The sequence below is a fragment of the Cuculus canorus genome, chromosome 5 (assembly GCF_017976375.1).
Source record: "Cuculus canorus isolate bCucCan1 chromosome 5, bCucCan1.pri, whole genome shotgun sequence".
NCBI classification, from domain to species: domain Eukaryota; kingdom Metazoa; phylum Chordata; class Aves; order Cuculiformes; family Cuculidae; genus Cuculus; species Cuculus canorus.
This window is the reverse complement of record NC_071405.1, coordinates 10,812,133-10,824,783: the sequence shown is the minus strand read 5'-3', so window position 1 is coordinate 10,824,783 and position 12,651 is coordinate 10,812,133.

Sequence of the window (12,651 nt, the reverse complement as noted above, 5' to 3'; positions counted from 1 at the left end):
TTATTCTTTCCTCCTGTGTTACTTAATGATACACCAACTCTTTCCACAAAGTGTGCGTGACTCAAGGCTTCACTCTGCTGTTACCCCTGAACTATTCTTCTCTTTCTGAATCACAACTTGGAGTCTTGGAGGATATTTATTAGGGGAGATGTTTGGGAAGACCGAATTGCACAGTATTTGTAATAATAGGTTCATTTCTTAAAATGGCAGTTTTGTTTCAACATCTTTGTCATTAATACATTGAAAGTTTAATTAGGAAAGTTTTAGGGATTCAGCTTAAAAAATGCATCGAAGTTCAAATTTTCTGTTGAACCACTTGGAATCCCAATATAAGTTTAAGAAATATATGAGACCTTTTCCTCTTTAGTTAATCTGAATGAGTCCTGAAACACTATGTATTAAGCCTTCCATTCATGATTTTGCAGCATTTCTACTTAGAACCAATAAGTTCAAGTGAAATAAAGGAAGAGGTGGATCTTTGAAGGGATTTTTAATTGGTTACAGAAGTCAGAAAAAAATAGTGGGAATTAAACACCCTAAGAATCCCCACATGCTCTTATGTTCATATTTAGGTGTTTGAATATCAGGCTTTTTTTTTCTAGAGTTGTGTTAGCTTTTGTTTTTATCTTATCAACAAATAAATGTAGGATGTAATATAACGTGAATCACCAAAACTTTTAATTAAGAGATATGAAAGTTGTATCAGCCTGCATTGCTCATGTGTTACAAACTCATTTCCTGCAGGTTCTTCTTGTCTTGTCCTAGAAAGTCAGTTTTAATGGCTTCACGTAAGGGGGAAGGGTGAGGAATGGTAAAGGAAAGAACAACAGTTTTGGGGATTACTGCCACTTTTGATGCTGAACCCTTTAGCAAAGGGGTTTACAAAGAGGATACTGATCAGTTTGTGATTTTATACAGCGTGACTATTGCTATTGAGAGACTCAAAGCTTCAGTCTCTAAAACCAATATTAATGTTGCAACTTTTGTAATAAAATGAACGCAGCCTCATTCTTCATGTCTTTATTTTTATTATTTTTTTCCAAATGCTAACACACAGTCATTATAAGGACTTGTTGTGATCATTCGAATCATAAGAGCCTCTTGCATTTTTGCCAGGAACTGATAGAGCTAGAACTACATTGTATTTAAAGTAGACTTTAAAAGCCAAATGTTCCAGGTTTCCAGGCTTTGCCAGCTTGCTTACTGTCAAGACAATTTCTGTAGCAACTCAGCTTTGATGTTTCAGGGTCAAACACATAAGTGGACTGTATAGATGCTGCTTTGTAGCCTGTGTACTTGAATCCACATACAAGATGTCCCAGAGCCCTTCCTAGGCACTATAGGCAGTTTGAAATTGGAGTTGTTTGAGAGCAATGTGGCCACAGAAACGTAAGCTATCCTCGGTGTTCTCCAGACTTCTTCCAGAACTAGTCAGTTATAGTCTCATGGTGATAAATGTATAGAAATAGAGCATCCACCTAGGGAGTGATGATGTACGTGGAACCCCTGGAAATGACCCTCTGTCGGCAATAGTGGGAAGAATTTTGTTTTAGCTCTGTTTTCTGTGGCTGGACTCCGTTTGTGTCTGGTTAAATTATTTCGCAGGTCAACTCAGCTGAAGGTGGCATCAACTTGAATGATAAACTAATATCACCCGTCACAGGAATATATCTGAAGCCACTGGGGAAGGCAATTTGTTCTGTTTGAGGTAGATGCATAAGTCTGAAAGTTGAAGAGGTGAAGAAAATGGATGCACCTAACTTCAAAATATGTGCACTGTATGTTGAAAAAGAAAGACTGAAGTAGTCAAGAAGGCTTATAACAGCCTTCCAGCACCTGAAGGGGACATACAAGGGACTTTTTTGCAAAGGCATGTAGTGATAGGATGAGGGGGAATGGCTATAAATTGGAGAGGTGAAGATTTAGACTAGACATTAGGAGGGAAATTCTTCATGATGAGGGTGGTGAAGCACTGGAGCTCAGGGAAGTTGTGGATGCCCCCTCCCTGGAAGAGTTCAAGGCCAGGTTGGATGGGGCCTTGGGCAGCCTGAACTAGTGGGAGGTGTCCCTGCCCATGGCAGGGGGATTGGAACTGGGTAATCTTTAAGGTCCCTTCCAACCCAAAGGATTCTATGATGCATTCTATGATTCAAGTATGTTGTGACTAATTTCCTGTAGATGATGGAGAAAACAAAGTCTGATCATGACATGGATATTGAGAACAACTCAGACAAAAAGGAGAATGGGAGGAGAAAACTAGGAAAAGACTAGCAATAGTCTGCATTGTTTGTACTTAACTTTTGTGTGAACAACTACTTCATGCATTGCTTTGGCTGTTCTTCTATGGGATAACCCATTGCTGCTGGGATGCAAAAATATCAAGCCAGCAGTAGCTTTAGGTCTGTATGCACCCAGAAGGCTGAGAACATTTGGTTGGTTTATGTTGCTCATATTCAGTAGAGTAAATTTGTTCTCTGTGGTGGTATTTTGAAATCTTGGGTCCTGTCTCATTTTTGGGACTTTTAATTGCCTTAAATAGCTGGGACACAGGCATTTGTAAGACTCCAGAGACTAACCAGCCAGGGAGTAAAAATTAGTTCAGATACACATCTAAGCTTCATTTAATTTTAATCTAAACTTCTATGGAATTATTTAGTTATTTTTGGAATATGAGATTTCTGTGTTTAAAAAAAAAAAAATTGGACAAAAATTCATTTGGCAAAATTTGAAGCTCTCCAATTTGGAGGGGTAAAAATAAAATGCCTGAGTTTCTATATGTCAACTATATTTCTAGTGGTTTTATTAACTTTTGTACTACTTTAAAAAAATTACTCTCTATTATGCAGAAGTTAAGGAAAAGAGGGCAAAAATCTCACTGAGGTTTCTGACAGATTCTGTCAATCATAGTAATATGCCCAGAGTAGAGAAGCTGTTTCACAGGAGGACTTCTTCACACACAGAGGGATGACTAAGTGTACAGCGAGTTGCATAGACATGTAATATTACACTAAAAGAGAATATTCCACTTTTAATTCACCTTTCAGTCAGATCTAGAGGTATACAGTCACTCTGGAGGCAGCTGTAGAGCATAAGAAAACTGAACCAAAAACTGAACCAACCATTCAGGAGTTCTCCAGCCCTAGGCAAGACTGAATCCAGGTAATGTCTTCACAAACACATTCTTCTCATGCCCAAAAAGGCTGTTTTTTTTTAAAAAAAAAGAAAAAAACAAAACCAAAGTTCCCTGTTTCTGGGTACACTGGGGGTGTTGTCAGTGCGGATTGAGGGCTGCCTCGGCATTGCCGTGTTGCTGGCTGTAGTAGAGCCTCGTGAGGGAAACACTGAAGATAAAAAGGGTATTCACGGGCTTCTGTGATGCTTCAAGAGAAGACATCAACTGATTGGACTCAGTACCAAGTGTGTTTGTGTAATCCTGCACCAATGAGTTGACCAAGTGTATCTTGTCGCCTGTCTCTTCTTAGGACCAACTCCTGCAGCAGAAGAGGAGCCTTGTTACTCAGAAAACCCATGCATGTGTTTTGCTCATTACATGACTTCAGTGTTTTGTGTTTTCTTACATGATGTTGTTCTGTAGATAACAGAAACACTGTCTTCTGAGCCGTTTATATCTTTAGCCCGTTCCTGTGCTGCTGAGAGCCCGCCTTCATCAAGGGTCTTCCGTTGAGTGTACGGGTCAAACACTACTGCCTGGATCTTTCTCTGAACACTTTGCAGTTTCCTCTTCAGACACTCCAGGGAACTCAGCTGAGCGGGTTCTTTCATTCATTTTTTATTTTTATTTAAAAAAATGAAAGTCTTAAATTGTTTACTGGTTTCTTCTTTTCATAGTGGCCACATTTCATATAAATGAAATAATAATAAATGAATTAATATGTCATGAAGCTGTTAACCTCATTACAAGATTTGGAGGTCCTCAAGAAAAAGGTGTTATGTAAAGACAAAGATCTCTTAATACTAATACTTTTATATAGAGGAATTTATTTTTATTTAAGTTACTCTTCACTGTGTCTTCCTTAGTTTTTTTTCTAACCAATTCAGGGCTTTCTGTTCATGTTTTATTGCCTTTTCATGTTGTCACACACTATTCTGCATTTTTTGGAAACTTTTACTGAAATTTACGCCATTCATTGACATTGAGCTAATAGATTGTATTTATATAATGAAATTATTTTCTGTTTTATTTTTCTGTTATTTTTACATCTTGCCACAACTAAATACTTTATCATTGATTTATGACAGAAACAAGTGCTGCATTTTCTTTTCAGGAGTGCTTTTTTAAGGAATTTTTTTTTAAGTCAGCAAATCTATTTCTACTACTGTTTTTAATAACTAAATTCACATGTCATTATTCTGCCTGAATATTTGCTTTTGTATTTTCTTTAAAAACAGAGGAATAAGATTCCTGAGTGCTGAAGGCACAGGAGCGTTGCTTTGGAGAACTGAACTCCTTTTCAAGGCAGATCTTTCACTGTAACCTGGGGAAATTTTATTTCTCTCCATCTCATTTTGCAGCCTGTGGGACTGAGCTTTACTGAGTTTTACCTGTCTGTAAAATCAGAAATGGTTTGTTGAATAAGGAAAACAGTATTTACTCTGTCTCAGTAGAAGATCTAGGAATTACTCAGTGAATACTGGATAGTAGGCTGAAAGAAAAGTAAAGAAAATCCTCTTTTACTCATAATGATCTCTGTGCTGATGAACACCCTAAAGTAGGCAGGAACTTTCCATTCTTCAAACCATGCTGGCTTTGGCAGAGAGGCAAATCTCCATCATTTGTAGTGCAAAATGCATGTGACATGAAAAGGCCTAAGTGCCAGCAAATATGGAATTTTGTGTCATATCAATATTTTTCCATTGATTTTTTGTCAGCCCAAAACAGAGAGAATGTCTCAAAAGAGGATGAAATATGTATTCCACTGTTGGTCTTGTGTAGGTTGATATCTCATAACTGGCTACTGAATTAAGAACTTTTCCTTTAGGCAAGCCTGAAACTCAAAAATATTAAATTCTCACAAGAAGAGATGTAAGCAGTATGAAAACATCATCCTAAGTGTAAACATACTGAAGGTTAAGTTCTTTCCAGGAATTCATTCCAGGTGCACAAAAGGTACCTTCTCATAGATAATCTGTAAAAACGTACACACTTCAGCGTTGGGCTTCCTTCCCTGTTTGCTTTTGCTTATTATCCTTGAATAAGCTTAGGTGTTGGTCTCCTTGCAAAAATGTACCTTATCGAAACTGGCATTTCATTTATACTGATATTGGCAGGCAAACATGTACTATTCTGAAAGAATTCATTAAATAGGGACATGTTAGTTTACAGGTTTAATCCATATGATATTTATTGGCTGTCATACAGGCAATGACAGGCAGCCAACACACTATTCAGTGGACTTTTCCATCCATCTGTTTATCCATCTGCTACTTGAAAAATAGATTGCTTTTTTTCCCCCCCCCCAAAAAAAAGCATTGTTCTATAAGGCCAGTGAAATAGATACGATGATGTATAGAACTCATTTTAATGGGACCACCTAAAACATCCAGCAGTAGTATTTTGGTATGAAATAATACAAGTAACTAGCGTGCTTCTGATCCCCATACCAATATATTTGTTTCTGTGTCACTAAACAAAGTCCTAATGGACAATTTGAATTTACTATTTTATGGGAGAGAGAAGGAAGAAGGTGGCTTTTTGGCCATCTTCTCAAGGAATATGTTATTCAGTACTCCCTTGGTTGCTAAGATCAAAATGCTCTAAAAAAAAATTCTGCTTTTAATCAGAACAGCAATATTAATTTGTGCACCGTGTTGACAGAGATCATCTCCAAAAGAGAATCATGTTATTAAATTTTGTTCAGATGCTTAACAACTTCATTAATGTTATGTAAGTTGGTTTTATACTAAGACTTCTGAATCCTCAGTTTTAAATATTGCTGTCTGATTGTTTAAAAATGTGTTATTCCTCAGTAACAAAAAGTTGGGAACACGCTTTTGAGGGAAAAAGTAAAACACTCTAAACTTGATAACTTCACATAGATACACAGCCATACAAAGAGATGCACACCAGTGATGTCGCTAGAAGCACAAATTTCAGGCATTTGTTCTGTTGGTGCAATTGTGCTAATGGGGAACACTAGGGTGGTTACATCCTTCATTTCTGGTTTGCCCTAGGAAATGTGTATTGGAGTATATTCTTTGTAGCCCATGGGCTGACTGATTCACAGCATTTCACACTGAAAATCCCTTGATAGCAGATTCAATATGATTTATTTTGGCAACACGGTATTCTGCAAAATATGGACTCAATGCCAAAGTCTGGCGAAAAATTCTGTTGGGAGATCTGGTGTCATTTTGGTAACATTGTAGCCTAAGAAATGTATAAACTGAGAAATATATCGATAAATATCTTCCCAAATATTAAATGCTAGGGCTCTTTGCCCAAGGAACTTGCACAGCTACTTCTGCTGAATCCAAGTAAGTGTTACAAATGACCTGTGCAAGAATACTGGAACACACAAGATGGTTCTTCAGAAGAGTTATTGTGTTATTGCTCTGTAGAAGAAGGGAAAATAATCTGCTGTTTCTTCAATTTAAGGATGTTTTCCAGTATACACGCACTGGATAAAAATAAGGCAAAGCAGAGAAGATTATTTTTCTTCTGATCTTTCAGCATATCTTTCTATTTAGAGTGAAGAGGTTTCAGCAACTGAAAAATGAAGATGTCAACAAAGTAAGGATATTGATTTTATTACTTCCCGATCAGGCGAGCAACGCACAGGTATGACTGTTTAATTTAATTTAGTTGGAAAATTAATAGTGATTTACCAAAGAGGATCAATGTTTAATATTTCCTAAGGGAGTTTATTCACAGATTTCGCAATTATAAATAATCTAGTTAGGAGACACAGGTACTGTAGGATATCTCCCCACACACTTCCTCTCATGGGATAGCAACAAGATCGCATGTAGCTCGTTCCACAATGGGACATTCTCTGAAGAGAGAAGTTGAAAAAGTTTTTAACCTGGAAAATGCATCTGATTTTCTACAACCCAGAAGAAATGTTATGAAAGAAAAACAGGGAGCAAAGGGAGAAAGAAATTGCTTCTGTGTTCTAGTATTTATCTAGGGTAGATATGCAACTGAAAAAAAAAAACCTATGGAATATGATTTACTAAAGCGCTATGCGAAGATATTGTTCATTTTCCTAGCAACTAATCAGTAAAATCAAAATTTTAGTGTTGTTGTTGCTACCCCAGTCTTTACAAACATGCTCCATGAGCATTTAAAATGTTCATCGTGGTATGAATAGAATGAAATATATAAATCTGATTTTTTTTCGACAAATTCTAAGGAAAGACTTTCCTGGCATAAGTTTAAGTTTGTAAGTGCGTTTATGTAAGGGAATAATTTGTATGTTTTATTGCTTAGAAAGAAAACTCGAAGGAATAACAATAATTATGCATAATGTACTTGAGGTGAAGTCACATGGGAGTTTACTGGAATTTTCTATGATAGTTCCCCGTGATGATATACTTGATATGCAACACATGCAAGGTAACATAACTCATCTGACATAGGATGTTTCTAGCTCATTTGGGCAATAAGGCCTGAAAATTTTAAAAAAATCTCATGCTTACTCTGAGTCAAGTGTGTCTAAAGAATAATTCATATGACAATGACGCATAAATTGTTATTCTAATTTCTTACACAATAACAAGTTGTCAGAATTTCCATCTTTCTGAAGATTTCTTGATCCTCATAAATTGCAAAGAAGGTTGTAAGCAGGGAGGCATAATGCACTAGATGACCCTTAAGTATTCCATGAAATGTGAAAGAATTTATTTCAGTGGCTGCAGAGCAGAGTGAAGCTCAGTTGTGTTTGCGCTCATTAAAGTCTCCTTCAGAAGTATGGATGGAAATTACTACCACTCTTTTCTGCCTGCAGTTGGAATTTGACCTTACAGAACATTCATGTGTGTGTACCACTTCACGCAGGAAACAGCCTTTCTAAACAAGCTATTCCAAGGCTTTGTAAGTTCCAGTAAATATTCCTTAGTGGGTCTTAGCAAGCTTACTTCGTATCTATTAATTGCCTTTAGGGTATGTTACGTAATTGTACTTCCATGGATGTCCTCTGCAGTGATTTCTACCTGTAACTCAAAAAGTGGAGTCAAACTTCAATGTTCATTCTTCTATGAATGTAGCAATTTGATGATTATTGGCACAGAGAGTGAGCTTGATATTCAAAGGCAACTACTGCAAGCAGAAAGGAAAAGCTAGAAGTTGAAAAAGGAAGCAAATTATTTTGAAGACCAAAACGTATCTAAAGCATAAAGAAAGAGAAGAGCTTTCAAATATTTTGGGTAGAATCTGGATTCTTTTACATATTATGTAGTAGTTACCCAATTCACTTACCTCTGCTTCAACACTGAGCAACACTATCAAATATTTTCTGCGTTTTTCTGTGTATCTCTAGTGCAGGTCAAAGTATAGCTGGTTGGAAAAGATTAAAAAGTCAACAGTTAGGTGATAAAAAAAACATAGATAATGAGAGAAAATCTTTTTACAAGCCTTCTGACCCATAAGTAGATTCTAGTATATTTAAAATAAGTAGATTCCAGTAAACTTTCGCATGAGTTTGCTCCTTCTTCAGGTACAATAGAAATAATGGAAAACTTAAGATGCTTATTTGTGGGGTAAGGAACTGCTCAAGCCATGAAAAGATGACCCTAGGTCTGTGTCATGTCTTTACATACTTCTGCTCTTGTGCTGTTATTCTCTCATAGGAGATTTTTTTGAGTTTTAGATGATACTTTCTCTCAGCTTCATTGTCAACCTCTTATTTTTAACACAATCTGTCAAATACCACTGAACACTATTTTGGGTTATAGTTAATGTTTTCTGATTTTAATGTCCTGACTTTGCTTAACTCTTTGTTATCCTTTCCTTTCATTTTACTGATGGTAGGAAACTTTGAACTTAAGTCTTGTAACTGAACTCTCTCCCACCTCCATCATTGTGGTCTGTGATCACAGAAGTGAATTACTGTATCAGTGTATATTGCTATTCATATTTTATTATCTCTTTCTTGGAAATGTGTGTCTCTGTACTTATGCGGTTATAGAAAATCAGATCTAGAAGCAGTGTACTGATTTTAGTGTATTAAAGTCTGCCACTACTATCCCAGAATGAAGAGCTTCCAATGCTTTCCTGCAGAAAATATAAAAATCTGAATCCTAATAAGTGCGTAATTCCAAATTAACTTACACCTCAAACATTCAGAACACCTCCAAAGTGAGAATTACATCTCTAGAGGAGAAAGAAATTTTCTTCGTCGTATTTTTAAAAAATCAGCAAGACACAGAGAATTAGACTTTCATTTGGGAAATAAATAACAATATTTTAAACTGAAGCTTTTCAGAGTCCTAGAGAAATACAGTTGTCTCTGAAAAGAAACTCACTTTTATTATCCTTATACAAGATTCAGACACTTTTATTGAACTCTTCATGCTCTGTACCTGGAAAGGCCATGGACCAGAGAATTAGATATTCTCAACTCACAGCCTCTTCTGTTGCCAAGAGAGGATTGTGGAGAGCTCGGCAAAGTGCAGGAGGGCTCACTCTTCCAGGTGTCCTGCAGGATCTACTGCTTCACCTGGGTTGCCTGCTTAGTTACAGGCATTACAATTGCCCTTCTTTGTTTCCTTGTTGGTATTTTGTATCTGTACCCATTGGTTTTATTGTTGTATATACTGCACTAATGGGTCAGAGAGGCTGCATGGCTTTTCATGGCATCCGAGTCATTGGTTCTTATGGGGATTTATTTCCATCATGCTACCTATTATTAACACCTGTTCATTTATGTGACCCGATCACATCAGATCCATGAAGTCCCATGGGTTGAAATTTGGGTAAATTGAGCAATATGCCTCACAGTCAGTAAGGTACGTAACTGAAACCTGGGATCCTACTGTTAACATCCATTGAAAAGAAGTATAAAACAAAATATAATGAGATCCAAAAGCAAATGTCAGAAAAGTTCAGGCATGAAGGCTTTTAAAAGTCCAGGAAACAATCTTTCAGCTTGTCTTATGGTTGCTTTTCATCAGCCAGCACCTGGATCTCCCTTAGCCTTGAACCTCTATGATATTAATGGTTGGCCTTTGCTCTCTAGTTATTCATTTATTCCACCTGCTGTCTAAGAAAAATGCATGCAAACTTTTATCTTATGTATTTGTCTTAAGGGAATTCCAGAAGGGTGTTGGCAAAATTCAAGGAATCCACAAAAATTTGTTAGGAAACCAATTATATTGTCACTGAGAGGTGAGAAGTTTTTCAATTACCAAATGAATGACTCTAGGATTTAAATATGACTGTTCCTGCTTCCCCTCAGTGATGGAATTTTTCAGTAGAGTGGGCTAAGGAGAGAGACAAGCGACTTCTTACCACACAGACCTGCTTTATCTCAGAGATACATTTTTCCAAAGCTATTTGTCTCCTAGTAGAGACATACCAGGAGGAATTCCTGCATGTAGAATACCACTGTGTGAAATCTTGCGAGACAGATCTGATCTGCAAGGTAACATGGATGCTAATTAATCATACAAATCTGTTCAGTCACCTGTGCACGTACCTCTGTTTTCTCACACATTCCAGGAGGGTGGAGCAGCAGTAAAAGTAGGTCTACAGCCTGCTCTGGGACTAGGTGCATTTTATTTTTCTTTTCTGAAAGAAAAGAAATTGTCTTGGCTCTGCCAGTGCCATGAGATTTGACAATCTCATGTCTAATTTTCTTGATTTAAAAGAACTGGTATATTCTGTTTCTTTTCTAGAATTATCTGTCAAATTAATATGGTACCTGGAACTGTTTCTTTATTTGACTCTGGTTGTACTACTGATACCTGAACTAAGAGGAGAGAAAGAAACCCAATTGTATTCATTTTGTCAGTTGGCTTGTTGGGTGATTGTTATGCTAAGTGAGGAAAGAAAGGTGATATGGAACAGAGATTTCAACTTTATTGTGGCAGAACCATATCCTCTTAAAGTCATGATGAATCATTGTTTGTAAAATATCTATTTTTAGTTGGCCTGAATTATATGGAGATTAAAGAGAATCATTAGCATAAAATTCCCCTTGAAGCTTCTGCAGCTGGTATAATATAAAAGACTTTGATAAGACTTCTTCAGCCTAGATAACTTTGGAGAATCCCTAAGTGTGCACAAAAGGCAGATTTGTAACCATACAAAAGCTTTTGTGGGTCAGTGATCTATTCCTCTGAACACGATACAAATTTTCATATAGAATGCACTCCAAAACAATGCTTTTTAGAAATAGCACTGTCAAAATAAAGAAACTGAAAGGTAAAGAGGGGGACTGATATATTTGTAGCTGAAGAGAGAACACATCTTTAGGAAAAACATTGGTATTGAGTTTTGTTATTTGCTCTGCTCTCTCAATGCAGAATGAACACATCTTTCACTTCATTACATCTATCCAGACTTGTCTCTTGTCACATAAAAATTCACACAGCTCATGTGATTGCTGTGTGGTGGATGTAGATTACAGTGGTGAGGGACATGACCAGCTACGTTCAGTCACAGACTGTGTGAGCATTTCTCTTCATTTATCAGCATGCCGTAGCAAGGAGACTCTGAAGATGTTTGTTACAGTACTTCTGTTGTTGCAGCAAGTATGAAATATGATGGACACGGCAGAATATGTCATTTTTATAGAGCACTTTCAGCCAGTACAACTTGCACATCATAATATATTACATTTTGTAAGTATCAATATTTGCCACCCTAGGCAAAAATGTCTTTGAGGGAAATCCAAAAGGTGCTAACATTGCGTTTTGTATCGAGGAAAAGAAGCTTAACAGCAAATTTCAGAAATCATGTATGAAAACATAAATAAATGACCTGCATACACATCTGCGAACTTGTATTATATGGATTCCCTTAATATGGTGAAATCTAAAGTCTTGGTATATATCATCGTATCTCAGCTTGGCCTGCTGGCATATCAGTTAATTGTTAAATGAAAGTCAAATCATGGTAACAACAGTTATTCCACAAAAATCATCTCTGAAATGCCTTTATTCTTTTGTCCCGAAAAGATATGTGCTCCCTTCTCCTGTTCTTAAACAAGAAACATTTGTTCTTAGCAGACAGGAATAAAAATAAAAGTGAAATCAAACACTTATCATGAAGCCTATAAGAGAATAAGTCCCAGTCTTAAGTTTTAGTTACAAAAGAGCTGAGATTCATTGGAAATTTATGTACGTATTAAAAATACTTAGGCAAAGAATAAATCCATTGCAGTAATTTCCACTGTTGCAGGAAAGACTGCTAATATGTCTTTTCACATTATGCAAAACCAGCAAACAAAAATAAGGGTCGCAACTTTAAAAAGAGTTGTTTGTAGTATCTGCTAGACTGAGAAAAATGTCTCAATATGTAGTCTTCCAGAAAATGAAACAGACTGTTAGATCTCATATGAATTAAGCATATTTTCAAACTGCTACAATTTTTTTTTTATAGTGATCTTCCAGTACCTGAAGAGCCTACAGGAAAGCTGGAGAGGGGCTATTCATAAAGGCTTGTGGGGATGGGACCAGGGGTAACAGATA